This window comes from Tursiops truncatus, chromosome 12 (assembly GCF_011762595.2).
Source record: "Tursiops truncatus isolate mTurTru1 chromosome 12, mTurTru1.mat.Y, whole genome shotgun sequence".
NCBI classification, from domain to species: Eukaryota; Metazoa; Chordata; class Mammalia; order Artiodactyla; family Delphinidae; genus Tursiops; species Tursiops truncatus.
This window is the reverse complement of record NC_047045.1, coordinates 15,085,878-15,103,543: the sequence shown is the minus strand read 5'-3', so window position 1 is coordinate 15,103,543 and position 17,666 is coordinate 15,085,878.

Here is a 17,666-nt window from a genome sequence, read left to right as displayed (position 1 = left end):
ACTACTCTTTCACCCTTGATCCTGGATCTCAGATAAAGCCTGGGATTGTGGAAGGAAGAAAGAGCAGTGTCAGGGATCTTTCGGGTCTCTGGTCACAGCCTGGAGCTGTGGGACCACTTCTGTGTTCTCTGGCTTAATGATTTCATTTCATGTTGGTGCTGTGTCCTGCCAAGTAGCACCTCAAAGCCTCACATAATATCCGTCCTCAAAAGCTGTCTGAGTAGCTTTCACTTACCTTCCGCAACCCCTTAAAATAGAAGAGGTCTGTTGAGTCAGAATTTTCTCTGGTGTGTCCTTCGAACGAAACCAGCCCTGGAGAGAAAAACAAATACAACACAAGGAGACCATCAGAGAGAACAAAAACAGAGAGCACATATAGGAACGAAAGGGAGCAGAGAAACAAAAGTCAATGGCCCAAAATTGATGGGCTTCCAAAGTCTCAGATAAGCTGTTTATAAATAAAGAGAGAAAATTAGCCCATGCTTATTTTTAAAAATTCAAAATGAACCCAGAGCATCTCCAAGTATACAGTTTAAGGGATTAACACTAAAGATCCATTACAAATTGTGAGTTTATAATCAGTGTAAAAACAGAGGCTCAGTATTCACTATGAAATCTTTTATTGCTCCATAGGAGGCTCAACTCTGAGTTCCAAACAGGTGCCAAAATATGTACCATTTTGTCGTTAAAAATAACATTGTTCAGCCTATTTACACGATTCATGTAACTGCTGAATACCATTTGCTGCTGGGTGTGCTGTGGGTACTGAGATATTACGTATTTGTCTTCATGCCACGTGGGTCTAGACCATTTTCTCTAGACAGATCTTCTTTTTATGCCTTGCAATTTACACCATAAATTATGATTTAGGCTAAGAAGGTTATCTACCTTGCAAGTTACTGCCAGCATTCACCTGTCACCTGGAAGCTTGACAGCCTCCTGCTAGCGGGAGGGTACACCAGGAAGGCAGGCTCATTTTGACGTCCATCACTGGAAAGATATATTTTCTGCACGAAAACTGCATCACGCTTCCAAACCCAAAAGAGTTTTTGGACTGTTTGCATGGCCTTGTTCATGTTGTCATTCATTATCAGAAAACTGGAGACTTGACCATATAAATTGTTGCATTTCACTCAGATTTTGGAACGCTTAGAGAAATGTTAATTATTTGAGATCTTAGGTGACAAAAGTGTAGCTTTTTAATATGAAAACATATGTGAATACTTCTTAGGCTTGAATGATAAAAACAGTGTGAAAGTATAGAAATCGTAATTAATGATAGTTTTTTATTATACAAGGTAATATCCTTATTGGAGAAAATGTAGAAAATACAGAACAGTATAGAAAAAATAAAAATTACCTTTAACATCAGAGCTGAAGTTTACAACTTCAAACATTATTGTCTTCTCATTATATTTGTAGCATTAGGTAATTTTTTTAAATTGTGATCATAGTATGTGTACAACTTTGTAGGTCCATTCTAGATCCACATTGTCTCATATTAAGTATTCTTCTAAAACATGACCATGAATAGTTATATAATAATCTATCATGTGTTTGTATCATTATTAACAATCTCCAACTGATATTCCAAGGAAGAAACAGAAAATATAAACTTTTCTGTATCTCAGTCTGAGGAAATGTTTCACCTAATTATGTGAGGTAGGAATGAAGTGATATATTAATATTTGGCATATGTTTAGTTGTAATTCTTAATAATATTTAGTATCAAAATAACTATCTCTGTGTTTGTGCAATTTCCTTATTTGAACATATTGCACTAACATTTATATGATCTTCCAGGATTTGCTCCAAGTGCTTTCCTACATATCAGTTTTATTGTAGAGTTGATGTGTAGTTTTTTCATTTATGTATTTTTTTCTTTTTTGTATAGATATAGATATATATAAGTACATATGTACACTGAGGGAGGCATGGGGACTGGCTAAGCAATGCTTTAAATGTTTTGTTTGATTTTTCTCTTTGTTGTTGTTTTGTTTTTGTCTTTTTAAATGAAGATCTGCCATTTAAAGGCTGCCTTGCACTTTTCCGCCTACAGAGACCTTGGTCACCTTGATGTAGTCTCTTCCTTTAGGAAAGTCAATTGAGTGGGGTCCCTTTGATGATGTAAATACAAATGGCTCTCATTATTCATGGCAGTTCTACAAAGTCACTGCAAACACTGTATTAGTGAAGATTCAACAATTGCTCCTAAGGGAAATACAGAGTTAGGTTCCTAAGAGCCTCTGGTCACAACATTTTCATTAACTGTTCAATACATATCTTTCTTTTATGTGTGTTTCTGTTCAAAGAAAAGTTATTTAATATACACATTGATTCATTAACGTTGAACTCACGGCTTACAGCACTTTAACTCATGCCTGAAGGAAGCTTGTCTAACACACGTATCTTCTCTGTAAGGCATAGCACAGCCTTCTACTAGCCAGCACTTTAGCATTACACTTGGGGGCATTTAAAATCGCCAACAAAAGGGGAAATCACCAATAAAATGCACAAAAATGCAAAATATATGGAACCAAATAGACCACAAAAGGCGATTTGCTTACAGTAAAAGATCTGAAACAAGAAAGGAAAACAGGTATTAGGAAAAATGTTTTCCACTAACGTAAGGGAAGTGTGCAATAAAATCCTCTGTGGCCAGACCAAATCTGGCCACAGGTCTGGTATTATTTCTATTGTTAGAAATAATACCTCTTAGGATATAAATCTAGTGTCTGGAGAAATTTTGCTATTTGAAAATTTCTTTCGTCAAAAGAACTTCCTGGGAACAAAATCATGGAGAAGTCCATTCTTTCCCTGTTGTAGTCCAACATTATTAAACTTTACCTTATGGATGGCCAATGACTCTAGCTGAGCTTCTCTGCCAGGAAAGTTGGGAGGGACTCTTGAAGGGAAACTAACCATAGGGTCTCCTGGACTGGAAATTTGTCCTCAATATAGAAATTCTAGTTTGGCATGGAAGAGGAATTGATCTGAAAAGAGTAGCAGAGACTAGAACCTTCTAATCTTAGCCATCCTGGTACATTCTTTGGGAACAATGACCATGTAAGTATAAATAACAGGGCCATAGCTGTGGTGCCCAAGACTAGGGCATTTTTTTCCCCAAAGTGTGGCACTTAAGGAATGGCATTATTCTCCCTAAATTACTTATTGTAATCTTTGTAGGCTTTTTAAAAGCAGCAGAATTCATTGAATTCTCCCGATTTTCTTCTTGAATTTCTGGCCAAGATTTCCTCAACCGGGGATTTTGTAGTATTCCGTGGGCTTTGTCCTGGGAATATCCACTGCAATTGCTGCAGATTTCTTTTGCAGAAGAATCCATCACCTTTTCTATCTTGCCTTCCTTTCCTCTGCTGAATTTAATTCCTCGAGTTCCTGAAACATGGTCTTGGGTCCACTTCTTGGCGATCCCTTTTGCCCCAATGATTTGTACCATCCATGACTCTCAAAATTAGATCTTTAGAGCCTGACCTCTTCTCTGAGCTCCTGACTCCATAGAAAACTGCTGACTTGGCATCTCAGCCTGAATATTTAAGAGAGGTTTTAAATCAGAACTGTCCAAAACAAAACTTTATTTCTAGAGTCTTTACTCACACTTTTTTCTCCTCCTATCTTTCCATCTCAGGAAAAGGCATTACCATTCATCCAACTGCTCAAAACCAAAAGACTAGGAGTCATCCTTGAATCCTTTCTTTATTTCATCTATCATATCCAAACCACCAAAGTATTCTGTCAGCCTCTGAAATATGCCTCCAAATGTCCATTCTTCTCCATCTCCAGTGCTACTATCTTAACCCTTAACCACCATGATTTCTTGCTGGGACGATCCCAGTTGCTTCCCCATGACGCTTTTGCTTTTACTCTCTCTCCGTCTCCTTCTACCGAGCACACAAAATTGATCTTTTAAAAATTGGGTTATATCACACCTCTGTTTAAAACCTTCTAACGGCTCAGATACATCACCCAATATCACTGTTTCTGCAAGGCATTTCCTCACCTCCTTTTCTAATGATGCCTGCCCCCTCCAGCCACCCTCTATCACATGATTGCATTATTCTCTTTGTCATACTCCTATCAGTATTATTTTATTTATTCTCTTGTTTGTGTATTGTCTGTACCCTCCCACCCCCTCCCCCCTGAACGTAAACATAGGGTAGTTTGACTTTCTTGTTCCAGGAGTATCACAATGCCTCAGCATGATGCTTGGAAGATAGTTGGTTTTCAAGAGACAGTTGTTGAATGACTGAAAGAAAATCAAGGAAGCCCAATACATAAAAACAGAGGGAACATATGTATATGTATAACTGATTCACTTTGTTATACAGCAGAAACTAACACACCATTGTAAAGCAATTGTACTCCAATAAAGATGTTAAAAAAACCCCAAAAAACACCCCAGAGCTCGGAGCAAAGTTGCTCTGGTTGAACGGGGAGGAGCTGGGGGAGGGAACTGGTGGTGGTGGTGGTAGAGGGACCCTTACCTGGCCCTATTCCAGCTGCTCCTGAGGCTCTTTGAAGAACAGAGTGAAAATCAGGGGTGGTGTGGGGATGTGAGGAGCCAGCAGGCTGGAGCTGTCTTGGTCAACAATTTTTAAAAGAGTTTTAAAACACTGCTGAAATAAATCAGTAAAAATAGTAGCACTTAACTCCAGTGTTTATTCATGGCTCCAAACATTACTTGCAAAATGTCTTTCTATCATTGATATAGCAGCCTCAAATAATAAAAAGCAAAACCCCAAAACTCCCTTTGCTGCAGCCAAAATATTTCTGGTAGATTGCTCTATGATAAGTATTTGCATATTGCTTGGAGCAGCTGTCAGCCGGGTCACCTGTCCTTAACCAATCAGAAGACAGTCTCCAAAAGTTGGTAGTCAGTCAATAACATTGGGGAAGCAAATTCTGATCACGGTACTGTCTTCTAGGATCAAGTTATTTATTTTATCATTGACATTGTCAACAATTCACCACCCAAGAAATTCTCTGGTTTAGAAAATTGCATGTAACAAATTCCTTATCTGAACATTAACAAAGAGAGTATATAATACATTAAGAGTGAGATGTATAATTTCAAGCAGTTAGTTTCTCCTATCATCCAAAAATAAATAACATTTTGAAAAATACTGATTCATAGGGCTACCTGTCCCAAGGTATTTATGTGTATTGACCTTAACTTAAATAAAGGTATGATATTCTGATATTATCAAGGGAATATGTCTCCTTTGAGAAAGACCACTATACCCCTCTAAGCCACGATGACATGGATCCTGGACAGATGGCTAGTCTCCCTCACAAACCCCAAAGCTCTTTTCAATTCCTGCCTCAGTGAAAGAACTAATTATTTTAGATGGTAGATTTCCTGGCTGCTCTTGAGAAGCTGATATTTAGGATGAGAAATAAAAGATTTTTAAAGTATTTTACATTTTCAAATTTATGTAAAAACTTCATTTAAAAATGATTTTTACAGAAACAGACTCACAGATATAGAGAACAAACTAGTGGTTACCTTGGGGTGAGGGAAGCAGGAAGGGGCAAGATAGGGGTAGGGGATTAAGAGGTACAAACTACGCTATAAAATAAATAAGCTACAAGGATATACTGTACAGCACAGGGAATATAGCGAATATTTTATAGCAAGTTTAAATGGAGTAAAATCTATGAAAAATTTGAATCACTATGCGGTACACTTGAAAGTAACACAATTTGTAAACCAACTATACCTCAATTTTAAAAATTTTGTTTATTTCCAAATGATGTTTTTACTTAAGCACTGTAACTGCAAGAATAGAATGACAGGTAGTGGCAAACAGAACCATGCCTTGTAAGCACAGGCACAATATAAATATTGATTTGTTGACAGCTGAAAGTAGGAAAAAAGAAGGAAGGCAGGAAGGGCAAACCATTGGTATTAGTCAGGACTTTTCAGCACTAGATTCAGGAGATCCATCTCAAACTGGCTTAATCCTTAAAGAGGCACTTATTGGCTCTCAGAACTGAAACACCAGGAGCAGAGCTGGTTTCAAACACAGCTGGAATTGGGGGCACAAGGGGTGTCACTGGTTCAGTTCCTTGATGCTTCTCAGCTTTTCCTGCACTGTAGTGACCTGACAACGCTCGGCTCCGCTTGCACTGTTTACACCACTAGCTGCGAGAGTGGAAAAGAACACGTTCCTCTCCCTCACCTGGGCTGGCAAACGTGTCACTGGGTTTTAATGGCTGTCCCCGAACTCATCACTGCAGCCCATGGAGAAGCACCAATCAGAGAGGATTGCGAAGAGCTGGGAGAACCCAGCCAGGCACAGGTCAGAGTTACAGGACCCAGACTCAGCCCACGGAGTGAGGGGTGTACAGAAGCACGTGGTGCAGCTGCTGCTGGTAGGAGCAAGGTTGTGTGAACTTGTTTCTCCCAAGGGTAAGTTTCTTCACCTGAGCCTCGTTTCCTCATGGAGAAAAATGCCTAGTTCATAGTGTTGAAAGGATCGAATAAGATAACATAATTAAAGTACCTAAAAGGACAGTAGATGCAATGCTTTTTTTTGGAGACGAATTGAATTCTTTCCTTCGTAAAGTCTTTTTATTTAAAAATTTTTAATTTTATACAATTTTAAATGTTACTTTCCATGTACAGTTACTACAAAATATTGGCTATATTCCCCGGGTTGTACAATACATCTTTGAGGCTTTTATTTTTTTTTGGCTGCATTGGGTCTTCGTTGCTGTGTGTGGGCTTTTCTCTAGTTGTGGTGAGCAGGGGCGGGCTCTAGAGCACAGGCTCAGTAGTTGTGGCACATGGGCTTAGCTGCGCTGCTCTGTGGCATGTGGGATCTTCCCGGACCAGGGCTTGAACCCATGTCCCCTGCATTGGCAGGCGGATTCTTAGCCACTGTGCTACCAGGGAAGCCCCTCTTTGAGGTTATTTTTTTTTTGAGGTACGCGGGACTCTCACTGCCGTGGCCTCTCCCGTTGAGGAGCACAGGCTCCAGACGCGCAGGCTCAGCGGCCATGGCTCACGGGCCCAGCCGCTCCACGGCATGTGGGATCTTCCCGGACCGGGGCACGAACCCGTGTCCCCTGCATCGGCAGGCGGACTCCCAACCACCGCGCCACCAGAGAAGCCCGAGGCTATCTTAAACGCAATAGTTTGTACCTCCCACTCCCCCGCCCCTGTATTGCCTCTCCCCCTCTCCCCACTGGTATCCACGTTTGTTGTCTATATCTGTAAGTCTGATTCTTTTTTGTTAATATTCACTAGTTTGCTGTATTTTTTAGATTCTACATACAAGTGATATCAGAAGACGAATTCTTATTCCGTTTCCTTTCTGGCAGTTAAGAGTTCAGGCTTTGCACAAGTAGCAATGACCATTGTCACCAGTAGGTGGCAGTCGTGTGCTGGACGGTAATGAGCTGGATTTTTGGTCAGTGAAAATTAAGAATTGGCTGAAATGGTGATTGGCAGTTGGAGGAAAGCAGTGGGGACTGTGGGTCCAATTGCTGCTGCCCTGACACCGGCCGTTGTGACCTTGATCAAGGTCTGAATTGATCTCTGGCCTGAATTTCCTCGAGTAAAACTTGGAGACCAATTCTCCATGCGGCTTTAAACATTTTTTTGTTTCTGTAAAAAGTGAATCTTGTATTTCATACTAACAATCTCAGAAGCCAAAAACTGCTCAGCAGTGTTGGTTGTTAACATATATATATTGTCTAAAAATATGACTGTATGAAGCATAATCCCTTCATTTATTGCTAAGTTTCTGCTACCCTGGGAGGCCTGAAAGAGTTCATGTAATTCTGTAAGGTGACTAATGGGCCCGCAGAGATACTCTTGAGTTATACAACAGCTTGGAAAATCCTCCTCCGAGGCCTGCAATTCGGAAACCTCACTATTAAAAAAGTCACACTGAGTGGGCTTCAAAAGTATTTTCCAGTCATGTCATTACGTTTTAATGGTAGGTTCTGAAAATGACTTGGAAAAGGAGTTCCGAAAATTTCAGGTCTGAAATATGTTGGAAGTATCTGTGGCAGCAGGAGAAACTGAAAATGGTGACATTTAATTGCGCTTAAGAACGAAAGTGATGACTCCACTTTTGCATGAAGCAAACCTTAGAACAAAGTTGAAATAAGATGATGTGACAAAAATGACCGTTTATCTGGTATAATACATTGCGGGAGGATACTGCATTTTTTTTTAGCACAGAATTCTTTACTACAGGAAGTTATGTGCTAGATCCATGTTAGTATAAAAAGCTTTGCAAAAGGGAGACCCGATTGAAATTCTAAGGGTGTTCACACCTGTGTGCATTCCATGGAGATGTGGGACAGCCTCATCTGAACACTTGACCTTTATTTCTCAGCATGCTTCTTTGTCAGGATAAAGCCTCTTGAATTCTTAAACCTGGCAGTTGGGGGTGAGGATTTGTTGAGGTGTGGATCAGATGTGTCCTCAGGTTTCCTTCATTTTTTATAAATCCAGACTGCGCTTTGCACGGTGCCATATGAAAGGGGAAAGAGAATTAAGTAAGGTATCATTAAGCACATTTCAGAAACGGAGACCTGATTGAAATTAAGAGGTGTTTATTTGGGGTTTGTTAGGACTGTAGCCCGGGAGACACAGATTCAAGAAGCACTTGAATTGTGCTGTAGTCCACTGGACTACAAAATGGAGGGAAAAAACCCCATATAAAGGCAAAAACCACAAGGTTACAATTAGTTACATGAGTTGTTTATCAAGAATTATCACTGGAGCTGGCAAGAAGTAAGGAAGGGTGCTTGTTAAGGAAGGATTTGTTGGGGTCCAAAATTGTTGCATATTTACAAGAGGAGACCTTGAGACCATAAGGTTGCAGCTGACAGGTTTTGTTCTGAATACGGCTGGTGGTGTCCTTGGGTCTGGTACAGTTGAAAGAAAGTTGAAGTTCTCAGTGGTGCAGAGACGTGTCAGACCAGACCCTCAAGAGCCACCCAGCTCCATTTTTGTCTGCCTGAAGTGTGATCACCACGTTATCATTGCAGTTTGTCATCAGTATTTATTTTGTTGCTATTGAAGGATCTGAAAGAACGAGAGCTGTTTTGTGTTTACCTCTCCATTTTTCCTCCCCCATTTAAACGAGGGGGCTGGGACTTGAAGATCTCTTGCTTCTGCGTGGTGGTTGTGAGGTCGGAACAGAAAGCCCAAGTTACTTTCAGGCCCCAAGAGGGCTTAAGACACAGCATGCTGGGCTCCTTCCCAGGGTTTCTGATTCAGCAAGTCTGGGGTGGAGTCCAGGAATTGGCATTTTTACAATGTTCCTGTAAACCTCCAACAAGACAAATGTTATTCTCTGTTCTGCAACTTTTCATCTCTATATGAATGGAAAATTGTTATACCTTTCTATCATGTATGTATCAGGCTATAGGCAACATTCTTTTACAGAAGGTGCAGAGCCAGCATGACTAAGCACAGGCAACAGAGCACAAGGGTTAGAGCTAAAGGAATAGATTCAATATGGAGTCAGGTTTGTTCTTCTCTGTTACAAATTCAGTGGCATAGGGAATGGCAGTCAGATTTGATTTGATTTGAAGAAAGCAATTAGATATTTCTTGCCTACCCAACTTTGAGTCCATACCACACCCACTATACAAGTTTCAGACTTATAACACATAATCCACATGCATTAGTATTTGAGGCCTCAAACTGAGTTCTGCCCCTGCAAAGCTCTGGGTCCCACTTGGGAGGGAGGAGCTGGGCTTCTTCCAACAGCTGTGCAAATCTTGCCCAGCCCAACACTGGGGGCTGAAATCCAGTCAGACTGTGAAAAAAAGGTGACATTTTCTAATTTTCTAATGTGCACACACAATTCCTGCATAATATTACATCGTGAATATATTACACTTTAGGCATTTTCCTGTTGACTTTCACATGAGTTCTACCTTTCACCGCCTTAACAAATATCCCTGTGCATTTTTCCTGCCCTTGTAGATACTTTCAAATTAGATACTTAGAAATGGAATTACTCAACTACCCAACATTTTCACTTGACTTTTCTCACAGACATTCTGCCAGTTAGAGATGCATGTGATATTAGAAGCAGTTTGGTTTAAAAAAAACATGCAAAAACTTCTGAGAGTGTTCGGGCCATCACCCAAGGGTGTAAATTAGCCCACGCAGGTTGCTTTCCTTTAATTTCTTAGAGTTGAGATACACTGTCCTGAGCAAATGAAAGAAAAATTAGAGGAGAATGAGTGGAGAATTACTAAAATAGGTACATTTGGAGCAGGGATTAGGGTGCAATGCTTAGTGACTTAAATTACATAAAGGCACTGATTTCCTGAGGGTTGAACACAGGCATTAGAAGACAGAAAATTGTTGAAGATTAGCTTGTATCTCAAAATTATAGGTCAGTCCATTCCCATTTCCCCACCAAGTGGGAAAGAACACACACTTTCTTTTCCTTGGAACCCAGGGCTCGGGTGATGTGTGTTAAGCCTCATTATGGGTTAAATAGACTTTGGGGGATCACATGGAAATTTAGATATCATTACAGTTTTGTTTCTACGGGGGATGGATTTCTCTTTCCAAACAACCGATTTCAGTATATGCTTTTGGTGTCTGACCACTTATCAGGAGGATACGTTATGTTATAAAGCTCAAACTGAAGGACCCTGGCTTTTGGACTTCAGTAAGTACAACTAGAGTGGCTGAACCAGGAAGTAACCATGCTCCAAAATCTCTAAGAGAGGTTTCAAATGTATTTACTACAATTCTTGTGCTAGGGTGGTTTGTGGTCATTTTAAAAGCTAGGCTTTTAATGAACTTTTGTGCAAAACAGAAAGAGACTCACAGACATAGAAAACAAGCTTATGGTTACTAAAGGGGAACAGGGGGTGGGAGGGATAAATTAGGAGTTTGGGATTAACATGTACACACTGCTATGTATAAAACAGGTAAACAACAAGGACCTGCTGTCGCTGTCATAGTAACATAAAATGGGAAAGAATCTGAAATCATATATATATATATATATATATATACACACACACACACACACGTAACTGAATCACTTTGCTGTGCACCTGAAACTAACAAAACATTGTAAATCAACTATACTTCAAAAAAATAAAATAAAATAAAATAAAAGCTAGGCTGTAACACCATGATGTATCCTGTCTTCTTTCCCCTGTAAAACAAGGTGAACCCCCAGGGCAGCTCTGTGGAAAATGGCTTCAGAAACACAGCCAGTCCGGGCCCCTCTGGACAGCGAGAGAGTGGCGGGCGGAGGCTTGCACCACCAGCTGCAGGAAACTGTTAAATTCCTGACCTGGTTTTTGAAAATATTCAAGGAGAAAGCAGGGACACTAATACCCACACTAGCCCAGCTACGTAAGACCGCCTTCCCTTTATTATTTCACGTTAGCCACGTTAGTTTGAGCAGCAGGTAAAGCATCTTTCAAAAGACTGTCCTCTGCAAGGGAAGTCATCTGTTTTACATTAATTGTCCATTAGTCTCCAAGGTTCCATCCATTAAAACCCTCAGACGCTCATTGCGTGTATTGTGCCAAAGTCCTGCTGTCAGCTTTCAATGCAGAGCTGTTTTTCCACATCTGACTTAATTGCTCTAAGTGCCACTTCCTTTGAGACAGCTTTGAGCTTGCCAATTAATGCTAACTTTGCTTCTTTGCTAGGCTGAACAGGTAAGCCTCCGTGAGGACAATTCGGCTGCTATTTACTCTCATTTATTAGATCCCTTTCTGCCTCAAGCTCACACAGGGAGTATTTTTACATCTCTACTGTTCTGTTTGCCTGATTACTTAGGAGTGCGTTCGGAATGGACTTCGTTTTCTAGAGTGAAAATGCTCCGTACGTATACAGTCCATCCGTGCTATTGTGATGAGGGGTTGAAATTCTGTTTTCTCCTGATTAGTTTAAACGTGTAATTTTTTAATGCACTCTGAAGAACAGCTTGGATGAAACTGACTTCGTTGATGGAAAAATTAAGCTTCCATCCTTTCAAATTACAGCTCAAGAGGCGGCAGCTTATGAGTTTAATTACTGTAGCTGCCTTATTATAACTGACTCACCTACCTTTAGCCCCATGGCTACTGTTTTGAAAACACATTTAAACGGAGGAAGAGCAGAAATCATTGAGATGACCAACCTTATAGCAGCTTTTAGAAATTTCTGATAGGCATGGAAACAAATGAAAGTACGTAAGACAGAGAGGAACAGATTAACAGATTATTTTTAACTCTACATAGGAGTACTAGAGGCTTCCCTGGTGGCGCAGTGGTTAAGAATCCGCCTGCCAATGCAGGGGACACGGGTTCAAGTGCCGGTCTGGGAAGATACCACATGCCGCGGAGCAACTAAGCCTGTGAGCCACAACTACTGAGCCCGCAAGCCACAACTACTGAAGCCCGCGTGCCTAGAGCCCGTGCTCCACAACAAGAGAAGCCACTGCAATGAGAAGCCCGCGCACTGCAACGAAGAGTAGCCCCTGCTCACCGCGACTAGAGAAAGCCCCTGCGCAGCAACGAAGACCCAACGCAGCCAAAAATAAATAAATTTTTAAAAAAAAGTACTAGAAAAACAACAGTTTTGATTCATTTTTAAAAAATTGTACTGGATTACCACTTATTGCAATTTATACATTTAATTAACATTTAAAATAGCCAATCAATTAACATAAATTTTTTTCGAGACATCATGTTACTATATCTATGAATTCAGATTTTAAATAATGATTGTTGTCATTAATTGATTTTATTACAGGTTTTTAAAAAAAATTTTACCAGGATTTAGTTTCATCTTATAACTGAGTTTGTTAATGAATGGCCCTGTTAATATTTGGTAAGTACTCGGGTATTGATTTGCTTGATTGTATTTAAGCAATACCAGAAAGAAGAAAGAAGAGAAAGAGGAAGTAGGAGGAGGAAGCAATAAATGCATCCCAACTGATGTGAAGTACAGGATATAATGAAAATCAAAGATGGAATTTTGTGTTTTCTACTCCTTGAAGATTGTTGGGGCAAGATCCACTTTTGCTCTCAGCAAACTCTTTGGAACAAAAATGAGCAACCACCTGGGAAACATTTAAAATGAGTGAAGTCTGCCTCTGAGGCCCTCCACCTTCCTTGCAAGGGGCCCCTAACCTGGCAGAAACCTCTCCTACACGCTGTCCTCTCCCCTTACCCATCTAGGGGGGCCAAGCCTGTGTCACATCTCAAATGGCCTTGGTTGGTACCAAGGTATTAGCAGAGCCAGTTACTAAGGTTTAGAATTTTGATCCTTTCAGAGGGTTCTCATCATCATCATCATCTTCAGTCAACAATTTTGAGAGCAGACTGTGTACAGAGCCTGGTGGGCCTATCAGAGTTATATCTTCCTAAATTACGACCTCTGTCGTAATTTTCTTACTGGGTTACCTCCTCTGATTAATTCTACAGGTTTTGTTTCTGCATCGTGGGTACAAAGGGTAGCCACATCCCTCCATCTTTATAGAGGGAAATCTTTATCACCCCCAAATTACAGGCTAGTCTATTTCTAGAAAATTCCTTCAGTAGGTCATCTCCTCTGTAGGATATCCGTAGGATATTCCTTGAAAAATCCTGTCAGCTTTTCTCTCAACAGTTTTCAGGAATAAAGTTTAGGAAAATTCCAAAACACAGTCTAACAGATTCAAAGACATATATCAGGGATTAAAAAACCTCATACACATCCCCTTGCCCTTCAGAATAACGCTTCTTAACGCTAGTTAGCTTCTACAGTGTGATTTGTATTAGCCAGTGGTGATTAGACTAGAGCAGCCAAATCCACCACCCAACTAGGAATACTGTACATCCTATAATTCTGTGCCATCATCTTTTACATCATCTTCTTTGTTACTGTTTCATTTACCCAGGAGAGTGATGCTTCCATATGTCTGTGTTTCTGAACTTTCACCCTACTGTTTTGATTGAAAGTCTGCAATGTTGTTCACCCATGTGGGATCTTGCTGGAAAGGATATTCTCTCCAAGGTCTTTGCTTGGCGGTTCAGTCATGCTCTTGTGCTAACTCTCAGGTGTCTTTGTATCAAAACCCTTCTTATTATGGTTGAATCTGTTCCCCACCTATGGCAGACACATCATAGGGTGATCCCCTGAGTCACACCCTTAATTCCCTCACCATGAGTGTGGGTAAAACCCGTGATCTGCTTCTACCCAATAGAATATGGCAAAGATGCAGGATATCACTCTGTGATGGTATTATTTTATATATTAAAGGTGAAGGGATTTTACAGGCATAATTAAGGTTGATAATCAGCTGACTTTAAGTTAAACAAAAGGGAGTTTATCCAGGGTGGGCCTGACCTAATCAGGTGAGCCCCTTTACAAGAGGTTCCATGACTTCCTTGAAAATACAGACTTGAAGAAGCAGACACTGTCCTCTCTCCATTGCATGCTTTGAAGAAGCAAGTTGCCGTGAATTCTACAGCCACAAGGAAATGAATTCTGCCCATAGCCTGAAGGAACTTCGAAGCAGATCCTTCTCTAGGTGAGTCTCCAGATGAAAACGCAACCCAGCCAACAGCCTGATTCCACCCTTGGGAGGCCCTGAGCAGAAAACCCAGTTACACCATGTCCAGATTCCTAACCCAGAACATGTGAGATAATAAATGAGTGTTGTTTTAGGCTGCTAAGTGGGAGGTAATTTGTTGTGCAGCAACAGGAAGCTAATACCCACCCTTGCACTAAAGATGTTGTATTGTTTTTATTACCCAGCATCCCTTGTACCATGACTTACATAGATAAAACTTACATAGATAAACCCATTGACTACATACAAGGTCTTCTTGCACTTTGTACCCAAGTCACACCCCAGGTTCCAAAGATGACTTATATGTAACCCTCGTGTTTCCTATATGCTTTGGTACCAGATAACCGAAAAGCAGATTTGGTCCCCAGCACTGGGAATAGTTCCTTCAAGTACCTGGACACATCTGGTCCCTCTGTTCCCTTTACATCAGCAGTTCTCGAACATTTTGGTCTCAGGGCTCCTTTTTATCCAAAATTATTTAAGACCCCAAAGAGATTGTGCTTATGTGGTAATGTTTATCATCTACTGTATTTGAAAGTAAAATGGAGTGATTTTTAAACATGAGAACACACAAGCACACACTGTATTAGCCATCAGAACAATGGTACCATCACTCCCCATGAAACTTCTGGAAAACCCCACTGTTCTCTTGTGAGAGAACGAAAGTAAGAAGCTAAATAACATCACAATGTTATTATAAATGGACATGCAAACCTAAAAGGCTCTTGAGGACACCAGAGATCGCTAGACCACACTTTGAGAACCATTGCTTTATGTTTTCAGTTTTTACCTTTGTTCTGTTTCACAGAGTATTAATTTTTTTCCCAGCTTTATCGATATAGAGTTGACATATCACATCGAATTACATTGTACTAAGCAAACTCAAATAAGCTTATGAAATAGATGAGGTAAACATTATTAAAATTGAGAAACACAGGGCTTCCCTGGTGGTGCAGTGGTTGAGAGTCTGACTGCCGATGCAGGGGACACGGGTTCGTGCGCCGATCTGGGAAGATCCCACATGCCGCGGAGCGGCTGGGCCCGTGAGCCATGGCCGTTGAGCCTGCGCGTCCGGAGACTGTGCTCCGCAACGGGAGAGGCCACAGCAGTGAGAGGCCCGCAGTGAGAGGTACCGCAAAAAAAAAAAAAAAAAAATTCCAACTAATATCATGTAAACGGAAGCTCCCGAGCTAGGATGCACTATTCTTCTCAGAGCCTATGAATGGGGCGTTGTTCACTTCTGCTTGTCGGATCCAATCAGTCTCCCAGTCCTGTCTTGTCTACCTTGGCACTGACACTCTTATATGATGGTGATTTTTGTTTCATTCTCTTGCCATATCCTGGTCCAGAGCCTCATTATTCACTCAACTATCACGTCTTCCTGCTGCTTGTCTCACCTTGTCCCCACTTCATGCAGCCTACCCTTACCTGCTCGGTTTTCAAAGAATGTTGCCTGTCGTATCAGTAAACAAAGGATGCTGCAGCCATCAGGCTATCAGCTTCTGCAGCCACCCACCACAGTGCACCCTGAGAGGATTCAGGATGGAGAAAAACAGGACACTGGGGGCTTCCCTGGTGACGCAGTGATTAAGAATCCTCCTGCCAAGGCAGGGGATAAGGTTCGATCCCTGGTCAGGGAAGATCCCACATGCTGTGGAGCAACTAAGCCCATGCGCCACAACTACTGAGTCTGCGTGCCTAGAGCCCATGCTCCACAAGGAGAGAAGCCACCGCAATGAGAAGCCCGCGCACCGCAACGAAGAGTAGCCCCTGCTCACTGCACTAGAGAAAGCCGGTGTGTAGCAACGAGGACCCAATGCAGCCAAAAATAAACTAATAAATAAATTAAAAGAAAAAGAAAAACAGGATACTGGCCCTAGAGAGTTGAGGTGCATATCAAAGGAATGATTTCATTAAGCCCAGACTCGCATCTTCCCATACATAGGAAAGCACTAAATTCATTAACTTGAGATGTCTGTTTTTTCTTTAATTAGCAGTAATGTTTTGATGTTCAACTTCCTGGTTTCCCGTCCCCACCCCTCCCAAATTCCTATATATCCTGGTTCCTCCCTTACCTCTTCAGTCAGTGCAGTCCCTCAGAGTTATCTGAGAGCCTAGCTCCTGGGCTTAAGTCCTGGGTATATCTGCCGAATAAAACATAATTCTCAAATTTTAGGTTGGGCATTTTTTTTCAGTGGGCACTAACAATTTCAGTGGCTCCATACTGCCTTGTAAACCTTGCACCCTTGTATACATATATGTGAATGTAACATTGATATTGATATAATATTTGATATATGTCAAGTATGATGTATGAATATACTAATCTCTCCACAATAACTTTCAAGACCTCCGTAAGGAGACCTCATTCTATCCTGCTCTCAAGGCACCTGGCACACTTTTTTGCACTGATTTGTTTACATGTGTACTATCCCAACTGATCTGGAAGCTCACCCAGGGCTGCAGCCATGACCTACTCATTTTGGTCCGTATCTCCAAAGCCCGGCCAGTTTCTAGGATGTTGTGAGTTCTCACAAATATCTTTCAAATGAATGAATGAATAGAGGGTCCTGCCCTACCTGATGTAAGAAATTTAGGAAAGGACACGGCTTTCAGGCCCCGGCAGTCTAGGCCATCACCACTACATTAAAAATGGACTGGGTCAGGCAGTAAAATGACTACGGGAAAGAGGGTTCAGGGGAGTCCAGAAGATGGCTTCTGGACCAAATCAACTTGTAATCATAGAAGCTGCATGTCTGACATACAAGGGACAAAACAGGCTTCTGCTCAGAAGTCACCTCCTCTGACAGACATTCTCTGGGCTGTCTGAATCGTTCATTCCTCCCTGTCCCTCAAGCCTCCTACCTTGCTTTGTCATCATCATTCTCATCACAATCTTCCTGTTTATTAAGCACCCATCTATCTATTGTCTGGTCCCCATTATAATGTGAAACCCACAAGGGTGAGAACTTTGTTGAATTCACAAGACCTATGACACCACCAGCCACATGCCAGACCCTCAATCATTTTTTTCCCCAGGAAGTGATGAATCCTGTTGCTGCTTTTTCCAAGTATTATGATTAGTAACTTGACAAGCTT